Raw genomic sequence first — 14,622 nt, forward strand, 5'->3', positions numbered from 1 at the left:
TTATTATTTCAAATATTTCTTCTTCTCTTTCTTCTCTATCTTCTCACCTATTCCCAGTATGTGTATGTTATACATTTTGTTTGTGTCCCACAGTTTTTCAACATTCTGTTCTGTGCTCTTTAGTCTTCATTTTGTTTTTTTGGTTTTCACAGTTACTATCAATATATCCTCTAGCTCAGAGATTCAGTTATGCCCTGTCTACTAATAAACCCATTAAAGACCTGTTTCATTTCTTTTACAGTGTTTTGTTTTGCTTTTATCTCTAGTACTTCTTTTGGTTCTTTCTTGGATTTTCATCTCCCTGCTTACATTGCCCATCTATTCTTGTATGCTATTTTATCCATTAGAGCCCTTACCGTATTAGTCATAGTTGTTTTAAATTCTTGCCCTGATAACTCCAATATCCCTGCCATGTCTGCTTATGATGCTTGTTCTGTACCTTTAAAGTGTGTGTGTGCGTGTGTGTGTGTGTGTGTGTGTGTTTTACCTTTTGTTATGCCTTTGTAATTTTTTTTCCTTGATAACTGGACATAATGTACTGGGTGAAAGTAACTGTTATAAGTAGGTCTTTAGTAATATAGTAGTGATGAGTAGGTGAAAAGAACCACTTTATAGACTTATAATTAGGTCTCACTCTTAAGTGAGACCATTCCTCTGGACTGTGAACTTCACAAAACTTCTCAGATTTTTTTTCCTCACTTAGGTGAGACAAGATGGCTGGAGGGGGCTGACGTTGGATATTCCTGTTCCTCCATGCAGAAGGCTGGGACCAGCTGGAATCAAGTATCTTCCCTTTCCCAGGTCAATTAAGCTCTGATAATATCTACCCATGTAAGGCCCTGGCTAGCTAGTTTCACCCGAGGGCAGACTTTGTTAGGAACAGAGTGCTCTGGTATATTTCAAAATGGTTCTTCTTTCCCTTTTCCTTTGGATGCAAGAGGGAGTTTTCCTCCAATATTTTCTGTGAGAAACTTGTCAAGGTCCTCAGGCTAACAATTATAAAAGTGTGACCCCTCCTCCAATGACTGGGTCCTCCTGGAATTTTTAACTCTCAGAATTATCCATACCAAGCCTTTAGCAAGTAGTCAATTACTCAAGTTTTCCTACCTAGGTACTGGTCCCAAAGGTAGATTCTACTCATGAGTCTTTGCTTTGGTAAGTCATGACTCTCTGTAATCATCTGTGTCTCTGCAATCTCAGGTGTAACAATTTGCCCAGTCTCCTCCATTTTCTTACAGATTCAGGAAAACTTTTTGATAGTTCATTCTGTTTAGCTTTGACTAATTTGGATGGGGTGGTGACTTCTAAGCTCCTTCCATGAAGAATTGGAAGCTTTTTCTTCCCCTCCTCCTTCTATAGATGTAGTGGCTGAAACCACCCAGCTGTATTCTTTTACAGTTCTGTAGGTCAGACATCTAATACTGACTGGTCTCATTGGGCTCAATTCAAAGTGTTGACAAGACTGTTTTCCTTTCTGGAATTTCTAGAAGAGAATCTATTTTCTGGCTTACATAGCTTGATGGCAGAATTGAGTTTTTTTGAGTTTTTTTTTTTTGTGGTTGTAGGACTGAGAGTTGTTCTTAGCTTCCAGATGCCACCTGCAGCCCTTGGTTCCATCTTTAAAGGCAGCAGTGTTGGGTTGAGTCCCTCTCAGACTGAATCTCTTCTGCCTTTTTGTGTCGTCACATTTCTTGAACACTTTTAATTTTTTCCCCCTTTTTTTTAAAAAAAATTTTTTTTAATGTTTTATTTATTTCTAGGAGAGGGAGACAGCGTGAGCAGGGGAGGGTCAGAGAGAGAGGGAGTCACAGACTGAAACAGGCTCCAGGCTCTGAGCTGGCAGTCAGCACAGAGCCCGACGCGGGGCTCGAACCCATGAACCGCGAGATCATGACCTAAGCGAAAGTCGGAGGCTTAACCGACTAAGCCACCCAGGCGCCCCTTTTCCCACTTTTTATGAGTCAGTGATTAGATTAGGCCCACCCAGATAATTCAGGATAACCTCCTTATTATATAAGGTTAAAACAGATAATACAGGATAATTTTCCTATTTTAAGATTCTTAGCCTTAAACACAATTGCAAAATACCTTTTACCATATAAAGTAACATATTTACAGTCCCTGGGAATTAAAGCATTGGGGATCTTTAGGGAAATGTTATTCTGCCTATATATTGCCTAAATTACCATAGCAAGTCTGGGAATCTGATAGAGGAATTTCTTCCTTTTTTTATTCCTAAAAAGATCTTTCCTGTTCTTAAATTTTAGAATAAGTTTTTTTTCATTCCACAAAAAGTTATGCTGATCTTTTGATTGGGATTACATTAAATCTATAGATCAATTTTAGAAGAATTGATATTTTACCCTATTGAGACATAATCATAAACAGTTTTTTTCTTTGCAATTATTTGTCTTTTCCAGGCTTTATGAAGTTTTTCTTTAATTAATCTGAACAACGTTTCTAGTTGCCCTTAGAGTTTGTGTTTTGTTTCATTTATTCCTAAGGATTTCATGTATTTTTTCCATTGTACAAAATATTTTTCAATAAATTAGTTTTAACTCTGATTTCATACTGCCGATCTGTAAACTGCCATTAAGAGTTACCATAATTCCAACTGAAAAACGCTCTGTTCTTAGTGCATTTATATACAACTTTACCTAACCTATTTGGGGCCTTTGTCTTTTGCATTAGGTTAATGGCTCAATAATATTGCTTCACATAAGTATTTAACCAAATTATATCTCTAGTTTCCTGAAATCAGAAAGGTAGTCTCTTTAAGGTGATTTCAGTGATAGGTTTATGTACCAAGAATATCATTCTTGGGCCATAAGTTAATGAGTAAATTATAAGGAAGAAGGTCAATGATGAAAAATGTGACATCATCATCAGTATTACTACCCTGATATAAGTAATGATGGAATCATATCATTTATTTTAAATTTTATGTATTTATGTATGTATTTATTTATTTATGCTAAGTATAGTATACTTTATTGATGGTACATGACAAGATAGGGCTCCCCAAACCCATCCCCTACTTTAGGGAGTCTGGGATGAAAACTATGAAGGTCAAGATATTTTCAGTGTATTGGCTGAGTTGGGGCAAGGACTCCCCAGGAGCCGAGGACTTCTCTCTTCTCCTTGCTCTCCCTGGGGCTGGTGGTCTAGGGGGTTCTTACTCTTTGGAGGCCATGTATACAATAAGGTCTACCACCCAGTTGCTGTAACCAAATGCATTGTCATACTAGGAAATGAGCTTGACAGAGTGGTCATTGAGAGCAATGCCAGTCCCAACGTTAAAGGTAGAAGAGTGGGTGTTACAGCTGAAGTCTCAGGAGACAGCCTGGTCCTCAGTGTAGCCCAGGATACCCTTGAGGAGGCTCTCCAATACCTGCTTCACCACTTTCTTGATGTTATCAGATTTAGCAGCTTTCTCCAGGCAGCAGGTCAGACCCACAACTGAGATGTTGAGGGTGGGAACAGGGAAGGCCAAGCCAGTGAACTTCCCATTCGACTCACGAATGACCTTGCCTAAAGCCTTGGTGGCACTAGTAGAAGCAGGGATGACATTGTATGCAGCCTCTCAGCCATCACACCACAGCTTCCCAGAGGAGCCATCCATGGTCTTCTAGGTGACAGTGATGGCATGGACTGCAGTCACGAGTCCCTCCACAATGCCAAATTTGTCATGGATGACCTTGGCTAGAGGGGCCAAGCAGCTGGTGGTTCAGGAGACATTCCTCACAATCTTGAGGGAGTTGTCATAATTCTCATGGTTCATGCCCATTACAAACAGGGCATCAGCCAAAGGGACAGAGATGATGACCCTCGTGGCCCCATCCTCAAGTGAGCCCCAGCCTGTCCTATAGTGGTGAGGACCCCAGTACTCTCCACATCACACTCAGCACCAGTATCACCCCTTTTGACATTGGCTGAATCTTGCATCTGGAAGATGCAGATGGGTTTTCCATTGATGATGTTTCCCTTTTTCAGCCTTGACTATGCTGTTGAATTTGCCATGGGTGGAATCATACTGGAACATGTAGAGCATATAGTTCAGGTCAACGAAATGGTCACTGATTGTAACAATGTCGACCTTGCCAGAGTTAAAAGCAGACTTGGTGACCAGGCTTGCAATATGGCCAAATCCATTTACTCTGGCCTTTACCATCTTGTCTCAGAATTATGACTGGCACTACACCAGAAGATATATTTGTCAAACAAGGAGGAGCAGAGAGACTCATTTTAAATTTTAATTAATACTCCAGTCTCTAAGCATTACATTTCTGTCTAAAATACTAACACCTTTCTAAATAATGAGACTGTTCAAATGGTTACAAATTTTCATGACAAATAATGTAAAACCTGTTTTTTATTAAATTAGTCATTTAAGATTAAGGGAATACATGGCTTTAGTGGCACCTGGGTGGCTCAGTTGGTTGTGTTTGACTTTGGCTCAGGTCATGATCTCACGGCTTGTGAATTTGAGCCAAAGTGGAGGTTTGAGCTGACAGCTCCTGCTTCAGGTCCTTTGTCTCGCACCTCCCACGCTCCCCTGTTGACTCGTGCACACACAACTTGCTCTCTCTCTCTCTCTCAAATTAAGCAAACTTTAAAGAATGTTTAAAAAAGGAAAATACATGGCTTTAAATATTTCTCTGTTTTCTTTCACTGACTTTTTCTTACCCGTGGGTCTTCTCAGGACACTAAACTTCCATTCAAAACAATCTCCTATGAAATCATCTAATTATCCGGGCAACTTCTTGCCTATATGCCTTCTTTATGTCATTTATTCTAACTAAAGTCTTTTGGTCATTCAGCAAAATCACAAAGAATCTTCTATGATGTCTCATTAAGTGCATCCTTCTTTACTCACCTCTAGAGTCAGAATGAAGCAATTTTGTTTGGTAATCCCTATCAACCTAATTTGGGCTTTAGTTTGTTAAAACTGTAAACTTCTTAAGGATGAGGATTGTTTCTTACTCAACTTTTAATTCCCTGGGAACAGCAGGTGTGCCTTGTGTGTAGTAGGCATTCACTTTTTTTTCTTTAACAAGTCAAGCTTTTTGTGTATAAGATACATTAATTTATAAACTTGGTTATGTTTAGCTGAACTCAAGAAATTAAGATGTCTAAATGGTTGTTTTAGATTTCAGTGATCATAGTTATCATATATAAACTAGACATATATCAACTTCTATGTTATGCTCAATAAAACAGTCTGTGCCTTTTATTCTCATGTCTTTGAACTTGAATTCTGTCAGATTTCAGAGAATAAAGAGATTCAGATCTGTCAGTTCTGGGACTTCTATGAAACATTTGTTTCTCTAAGAAATATATCTGTGGTTTAGCTGAAGCTAATCTCTCCAGGCCTAAAAGGTACACTGAGCCAGTTTGAAAGGGTCAGGGATAAGAAGTGTAGCCATCCTAAATCCAATATTTGATGAAAAGTCCTAAATAGAGATGCCTCCATCAGTTTTAAGTGTTCCTTTTCCCTGCATTATGTAAATGAAAAACACATCCCAGTGTGGTATCCTTTCAAAGTGAAGGGAATGCATACCTGAGATATATCACTATGCTAAAAAAAAATAAAATAAATTCCATGGAATCCAAGGAGACTACACGTCTTATATCCTACAGATGAGTTGGAAAGGTAGATAAATATGAATTTCTGCATTTAAATATCTGAAGCCTTTTATAATATTATATCTTGCTCTCAACCAGTTCTTGTCTTGAAAGTAGTTCTAATATTCTATTTAACAAAAATGTACTCTGAACAACTATATGGATAAGGGAGAGTGACATGTTAAATAGTATCTCCAAATATAACTTTGTAGACAGAAATAAGTTTCAAAAAGCAATTCAGTGAGGTGGTAAAATGTTTGGAAATACCTAGTAATGTCGCATAAGTGGCTATTGTTAATTTTAATGGAATTAGATTCTACTTTAGAATCCAATTCAATAGTAGATTAATATGCTTTATTTTATCTTTCTTTTGGAGGTTTTATCATCCTGGTGTTTGCTGGTTTGTAATGTTGAAATAGGGGCATTTTTTTCTCTTTCTTCTATTTTAGGCAATATTCATGGAAAATTATATCTTTACATCTTTAGTTTAGAATCAGGGATTATCTAATTTATCATGTTGATTTGAAAAGAATTACTTTTGAATTCATATCACATATCAGGCACTATTCTAAATTTTGGAACACATCAGTGAACAACAACAAAAACAGCAAAGTAAATTTAATTACTTGTAGGCTACAGTCTAGGAAAGAAATGTAGATAAAATTAATAAATATAATAAATAGGCATGTTGCATGTTAAAAAGAGATTACTGCTATAAAAAAAAAAAGAAAAACAATAGATCAACTTAAAAGGAATGATAGACACTAAGGGTGGGAAAGTATAATACCCACCCTAGTGCCCATAAATTATGAAAGTGAGTTTTTTAACTTTTAATTAGTTCTTTTGGCGATTTACTTGAAACCAATTACCATGTTACTTTTTCCAGTTGTCTATAGTTATAGAAAATATGAGATGTTTCCAATTTGTACAAATAATCAATCACCTTTATAATACATTGGGGTATAGATTTCTTCAGTATAGGCCCATACATGCCATTCCCCTTCTCTTAATTTATTTTTATACACCATAAAAATGGCGTATTTTACATGGTTATGCTTTGAGCCTACGTCCAAGTTCTTCATTTTTTTTTTAATGTTTTATTTATTTCTGAGAGAGAGAGAGAGACAGCATGAGCAGGGGATGGGTCAGAGAGAGAGGGAGACACAGAATCCGAAACAGGCTCCAGGCTCTGAGCTGTCAACACAGAGCCCAACGCAGGGCTTGAACCCACAAACCATGAGATCATGACCTAAGCTGAAGTTGGATGCTCAACTGACTGAGCCACCCAGGTGCCCCAAGTTCTTCATATTTTAACTTTAGCTTATCCCAATTACAGTAGATAGCTAATGATATCTTTTAAGTAAAATTTATTTTAACCAGTTAAATGTCTAGAATGCAGTCATATTTCTATCTTTGAGAAAATTACATTTTACCATGTAAAAAGCTAACTATAAGATGTTTAGTATATATTTTTAGGCAGCAAAAATTTTCAGTTGTATAATATTCTTTTTATGTGTAGTGGGACACAGATTCATCTAATATAAGTTGGATCTTGGGGTTCTGGAGTAGAGGGAATGAAAAAGAAATTTAATCTGTCTTCATTGATATTATGAAGGATCCAATAACTCATGTTTTTTCCATTTTTTTACTGGGTATCTTCGATAGTGGCAATACTAGGTGGCTACTTTACCATACTAAATGTTAAATGTTGCAAATTTAAATACTTGTTTATGGTAAAGGAAGATTCACTCACTGTTTTTCATTTGTCATCCATCAGCCCCAACTAATTCTAATTCTAATTCTAATTTTACCAAAAGAAGTAGGAAAATATTGATACATATTTTCTATGTGTATAATTATATTTCTCTTTAACAAATATATTCCAATAACAAAGAACCCTAAAGCACTAACTCTCCATTGTGTTCTCTTTGGTGTTTTAAATAACAGCTTTAGATGAAAATATGGTTAGCTTGAAACTTACAAGTAGTTTTGGCACTTGGAGAAAGTGTTAGAAATCCTTCCCTTTTTTGTAATTTAAATTTGAGGTAGTTAGTATATAGTGCAATATTGGTTTCTGGAGTCGAATTCAATGATTTATCACTTACAACACGCAGTGCCTATCGCAAGTGCCCTCCCTAATACCCATAACCCATCTAGCCCATCTCTCACCCACCACCCTCCATCAGCCCTCAATTTGTTTTTTGTCATTAAGAGTCTCTTGTGGTTTGCTTCAGTCTTCTCTCTCCTCCCTACTTTTCCATATGTTTATCATTTTGTTTCTTAAATTCCACAAATTAGTGAAATCATATGGTTTATCATTTGTTTTTCTCTGATGGACTTCTTTCACTTTGCATAATACATTCTAGCTCTATCCACATCATTAGGTGGCAGGATTTCATTCTTATTGATGGCTGATTAATATTCCATTATATATATATACATATAGCCATCTTCTTTGTCCATTATCAGTCAACGGACATGTGGGCACTCTCTATAGTTTAGCTATTGTTGATAATGCTGCTCTAAAAATCAGGTGAATGTACCCTTTGAATCTGTATTTTTGTATCCTTTGGGTAAATACTGAGCAGTGTAGTTGCTGGGTTATAAGATAGTTTTATTTTTAGTTTTTGTTTTCTAATTTTTTTAATGTTTTATTTACTTCTGAGAGAGAGAGAAAGAGAGCAGGGGAGAGTCAGAGGGAGAGGAAGACACAGAATTTGAAACAGGCTCCAGGCTCTCAGCTAGCTGTCAGCACAGAGCCTGATGCGGGTTTTGAATCTCTGAACCATGAGATCATGACCTGAGCCAAAGTCAGACGCTTAACCGACTGAGTCATCCAGGTGCCCTTAGTTTTTTGAGGAGCTTCCATACTGTTCTCCAGAGTGGCTGCATCAATTTGTATTCCCACCAGCAGTGCATAAGGGTTTCCCTTTCTCCTCATCCTTGCTAACATCTGTTGTTTCTTGTGTTGTTAATTATAGCCATTCTGACAGGTGTGCGATGGTATCTCATCAAGGTTTTTATTTGTATTTTCCTCATAATGAGTGATGTTTAGCATCTTTCCTATGTCTATTAGCCATTTGGATGTCTTGGAAAAAATGCCTATTCATGTCTTCTCCCATTTCTTAATGGTTTAGTTTTTGGGTGTTGAGTTTGCTATCAAAATACCACAAGCATCCTTTGAGGAAATTGAGTAAACAATCCTAAAATTTGCATGGAACCAGAAAACACCCCTTTCTATAGCTAAAGAAATCCTGAAAAAGAAAAACAAAACTGGAGGTATCATGATTCCAGATGTCAAGCTATATTATAAAGCTGGAGTCATCAAGACAGTATGGTACTGGCACAAAAAGCAAACACGTAAATCAGTGAACAGAATAGAATACCCAGAAATGGACCCACAACTATATGGTCAACTAATCTTCAACAAAGCAGGAAAGATTATCCAATGCCAAAAAGCCTCTTTGACAAATGATGTTGGGAAAACTGGATGGCAGCACACAGAAGAATGAAACTTTCTTATACCATACACAAAAATAAATCCAAAATGGATAAAAGACCTAACTGTGAGATGGAAAAGGATCTCAAAATCCTTAAGAAGACAGGTAGCAACCTCTATGACCTCGGATGGAGCAACTTCTTACTAAACATATTGTAGAAGTTCAGAGAAACAAAAGCAAACATGAACTATTGAGACTTTATCAAGGGAAAAATCTTCTCCGCAGCAAAGGAAACAATCAACAATACTAAAAGGCAGCCTGTGGAATGGAAGAATATAAAAGGTTAGTATCCAAAATATGTAAAGAACTTATCAAGCTCTTCCTTACAATTCTGACTTTAAAAAAACAAACCAACCAAACAAAAAAAAACAAAAAAAGCCAAAACTCTAGAAAGTTGTTGATTTTCAGATTGCAATTACTTCTATTAAAGCCATTCTTTCAGTAATAATTCTCTCCCTAGTTCAGGCTTTCTTGGGGGTTTGTGATTCACTTCCCTATGGCCCTTCAAACTCAGAGTGACCATATGCCATGAAACATCTTTCCTTCACATCCCCTCATGAAATTTGTATTCTATCATACAGTATGTTTAGTTGAATGGTACCTTCATCCACTTTATAATCTGGAAGCATTCATTATGTCTAATATTTAATTGGTTATATATTATATAAAATCCCCCTTTTGTGTTTTTCATATCTATTTAATTTTTCTCCTCGCCTTCTATATTTTTAAAATAACCTCTGAACTCTCTCTTCATATCTTTCCAATATTCTCTATATTAATGCTGATATGAAATTTCAAAATGCAAGTCTTATTTTGTTACTGTCTTACTTAAATTTCATTTGTATGACACTACTGTAAGCTAAAAAAAATCTCTTGCATTGGTATTTAAGTCTTTCCATGGTCTAAGTTCTGATTATGCATCAATTCTCATCCTGCCACTATGAGACACATCCTATATAGTGATATTTTCTTAAATATATTGTGTTGTAATTCTTGAAATATTATTTCCCTTCTATTAGACCTTAAAGTTACTGAAAACTTGAATTTTATTCCACTCATCTTTGGATCCAGGTGTTTCATTCAGGATCTGACACATTCTTGTTTTGACATTATGAATTTTCTTCTTCTTTTAAATATTACATATTTTGACTTACGAAGTATTTGGAAAGGTCACAGTAGTTGAACAGTGGATAAAGGAAAATGAGCAGTGAATGATAATCAGAGGGGCTGGATCATTATTTCAGCCCACTACCTACCAGCCACATGAATGTATAAACCCCAGGTTCATTATCAAGAGAGAAAGAAGAATAATTCTACCCTGCCTACTTCCAGGTTGTTGTGAGGATCACAAGTAATGACATTTGTAAAGATACTTTATGCATGATAACATTCCATAAAAATAATATGCACTACCGCTATTAAAACTAGGTGAAAATACTGAAATCTATTTTACCTTCTCAGTAAACCCAGTAATACAGATGACAATAGGTTGTTTAAACAAGAGTATTACTCAAATATATTCCTTCTCTGAAAAGAAACTTTCTGCCTTATGATGCTTCTGAATCCTTTTTCTATGTTCTCATGGAGATGGTCATGTGTGTGTTTGTCCTTGTGTATGTATGTATCTGTGTGTGTGTGCATGTGTGTATGCAGTTATTGCTCACTATGATAGGGCACAGGTATGAATTTCTCTTGTATACTACTCAAGGATTGGATAAAACTATGTTCATTTGATTTATGATTTACATAAATAGAACAGAGATTTAATCATTTTTAGGGCTTCATTATTTCTTCTATAGAAATACATCATATAAAATAGTAAATTAAAATTATATGAAGTGAAAATTTCAGGCTTACAGTGCCAATTCATTTAAAAAATCAGGGGGAAAGACTAAAATGTTTTTGTGAATTATGTAAGTTTCTAAATATCAAAGATTCAAAAAGTTCTTGCCTTTCAGATACTTTTTTTTTAAAGGGGAAAGCAAGTGGGGAGGATGGGTTGAGACACTGATGGATGTCTTAATCCAGAAAGCAGGTTTCTGAGTCTTGAATATATCTTGCCAATTATCAACAGTAGCTTTGCCTTCATCCTCAGTTCATTGCTTTCGGGTGGAGACAGAACCATCAAATGATGTTGGTCTTGCTTGGGGACACTGACATGACCCAGGAAGTGTTGTCTGTGGGAAAGTGACAGTGTTACTACCTGTGGCGAGAATGATTAGGGGCGCCTGTGTGGCTCAGTCGGTTAAGCGTCCGACTTCGGCTCAGGTCATGATCTCACGTTTGGGTTCGAGCCCAGTGTCGGGCTCTGTGCTGACAGCTAGCTCAGAGCCTGGAGCCTGTTTTGGATTCTGTGTCTCCCTCTCTCTCTGAGCCTTCCTTGCTCACACTGTCTCTCTCTCTCAGAAATAAAAAAATAAAACATTTAAAAATTTAAAAAAAGAAGAACCATTATTTGCTGTGAGGTCTTGGTGAAAGCATGTATCAGAATGTTAAACCTTTGAGATCCATTTGGGGGGCAGAAGAAGATACTAAGTTACAACAACCACTTCCTATCTTCTCCCATACTGTTTCCATTTTTATGATTCGATCCCATAAATTCATCTTGCATGTGCTAACATAAAGCAACAATAGTTCTTCATCTAATATTTTGTAAATACTGAATCTTTTTATCTTACTAATTTTCAAAAACAATATCCTTAATATTCACACATGTATAGAGTTATAATAATTGATTACAATTTGAGTTAGTGACATTGTGTTCATTTTAGTCACAATTTACTATTTTTTACGTGTGATTTAGAGCTGGTCAATTTTATATCCCTTTCAAATCTCCTTATTCTTTCCCTTTTTGAGCCTCAGTTTATAAATTAAACGGAAAACAAAACAAAAACATGTAAAACAGGCCCAGCACCGCAGTGGGAAAAGACCTAAGCGGTGGCGAGGCAGGGTGGGGCGCAGCCCCTGAGTGCAGAGCGGACTCTGGGCACCCTCTCAGCGTGGGTCCTGTGGGTGCTGTCTTTAGTGTCCCACTCTAGTAAAGAGCTGCCAGGGCTGGGTGCTCATGGGGGAACCTGGTAGAGAACATAAAATCCAGTCTTCTTATGCAGAGACTCAGGAGCTGCTGAACACAACACTCGAAGATCCAGGCTCGGTGGACTTGGAAAAAGTGGCCAAATGTGATTGTGAACCATTCTCTTCAGGACTATGTGTTCAGCAAAGAGGAACCCATGTGCTATGCATGCCATCATTCAGGCCCAGAGCAAGCCAGCAGGCCTTCTGGTGGGGACTCAACCAGCTGCAGCAGGAGTACCAGGCTCAGGAGCGGCCGTGGGTCGACTACGTTACCTTTATCTGCAACATCTTCGTTAGTCTCTGCCTGAGCACCTTCCTTCTTGGATTCAGAGATTGGGGAAGACACTACACAGACTTGCCCTCAGCGTTTCATCAGCCTCTCCCCCATAACCTCCCACCTGGGCCAGGCAGAGAAAGGCATCCTCTACAACCACTGCACTGTGTGTAACCACTGGTGCAATAGCCATTTTGGTGACTCAGTTTCCCCATCTTTAAAATGGGTACCCATAGGTAATGGTGGGATACTTTGACATGTCAACGAACAGAGCACAGATTACCCCTGAAATTGCTTTTTATACACTTTGTCCAAGGACCACTTTGGAATCAAACCTATTTCCAGTGGGTTTTAATAAATAGTAGTATCACATCACATGCTACACCAGGGTGCAAATTTTCTAATAAACCTTTTCTAATGTTAAAAACATATAAAAAATAAAAGAATTTCTTAGTGAAAGATTATTGAAGTCAAACCCATGTCTGAAAGGTTTTTAAAAAAATTTTTTAATGTTTATTTATTTCTGAGAGACAGAGTGTGAGTGGGGGAGGGACAGAGAGAGAGGAAGACACAGAATCTGAAAGCAGGCTCCAGGTTCTGAGCTGTCAGCACAGAGCCCCATGCGGGGCTAGAACTAAGGACCTGTGAGCTCCTGATCCCAGTGGAAGTCAGAAGCTTAACCTGTTGAGTCACTCGGGTGCCTCCCATGTCTGAAAGTATTATTGTAGAGTTTAATTGCAAGTTGCTTTTAGAAAAGAAATCAATATTCATATTTTTATTCTCTTCACTTACAATTCTGGCTCATCTTTAGCAATACCAATAATATTAACCTGTTAATGAGCACCCCTTACCTGAGTCTGCACTAGAGGTCTTAGAGGCAATTTCATATTTAATCTCACTATGCTGTAGATGATAGCATTGAGGCCCAGAATGACTAATTTTCCCTTATTCACACAGTTCATCTAACAGGAAATTTCATTAAGATCTGTCTGACTCGAAAACCAGTGCTCTTTCTATTACTAAAGAGAGCCTCTCCAGTATTATCTTCTCAAAATCATTTTCTATATTAGTACTCTATTTTGTACTTTGTGAGATTTTCAGATGATTTTCCTCTTTCATTTTTCTCCAAAGATACTTAGCATAGGGACTGTTAAGGCAAATTAGGTAACCAGACAAAAGAAAGAGGCCTGGGATCTCAGACTTACATTTGATTCATGACTCAACAAATTTTAGACAGTGAAGTCTCCCGCACAGCCCCATCACTCTGAGCCCTCATTTTCACACATATAAATGGAAGATAATAAGCCTGATCTTTCTTGAGAATTCAATGAGATAAAATATAAAATATTAACAGCATGTAACATGGTACTCCACAAACTGGCATACTTATTAGGTCTATTATTATGTGACATTTGATAGAACATTTGGATTTTTTTTTACTTAGATACAATTCTTGGAGAGCAGCTACTAAATATAAGACATGTATATCCTACAAGCCAACAATCATTTTACTGTGAGCTATATAGAAATTCTCATACATGTGCATGAGAAACATCTACAAAAATTTTAATTTTAGCATAGTTTGTAATAGGAAAATATTCGAATCAATCAAAATGTTCATCAACAGGAAAGTGAGTAAATAAATTGGGAGATGATCAAGATCAACATAGACAAAGCTTGCAAAACATGAGTGAAAAAAAGTAAATTGTCAAAGGGTACTTAGGTCTGATACAATTTATATAAAGTTTAAAAAGTATGAAATGTAATGCTAAATATTGTTTACAGATCCATACCTCAATAGTTTAGGTGTTAAGACATTTATATGACTGATGTACACCAAAATACATGCGTATGATTTTGTATGTGCCTTTCAGATCACTGACATTTTTTTTCCCTCCTTGATAACACTTTTTTATGCAGAGATTTCTGAAAGTGGTTGTGACATAAGAGAACCTCTGGGAAAAAAAGAGAAACTTGTTTCCAGGATTGAGACATAAATGACAGGGCCAGTGGGGAGGGGTCCCTTGATAGAAAAGCATGACCATGAATAACTTCTGTCCTTATTAAATGCAGTAATTTCCAGAAAGAAAGACATTACTTTACAGATTATACATGCAAGCCCGTTAAATTTTGAATAACTTATTTGTA

At 36.9% G+C, this 14,622-nt stretch overlaps 1 pseudogene; it reads right to left on the reverse strand.

Annotated features, from left to right (window-relative positions):
• Positions 1–3,175: 3,175 nt before the first annotated feature.
• LOC144216783 (glyceraldehyde-3-phosphate dehydrogenase pseudogene) lies at positions 3,176–4,171 on the reverse strand (annotated as a pseudogene).
• Between the last annotated feature and the right edge of the window lie 10,451 nt (positions 4,172–14,622).

Source organism: Crocuta crocuta, unplaced genomic scaffold, assembly GCF_008692635.1.
Source record: "Crocuta crocuta isolate KB4526 unplaced genomic scaffold, BGI_CrCroc_1.0 scaffold566, whole genome shotgun sequence".
NCBI lineage: Eukaryota > Metazoa > Chordata > Mammalia > Carnivora > Hyaenidae > Crocuta > Crocuta crocuta.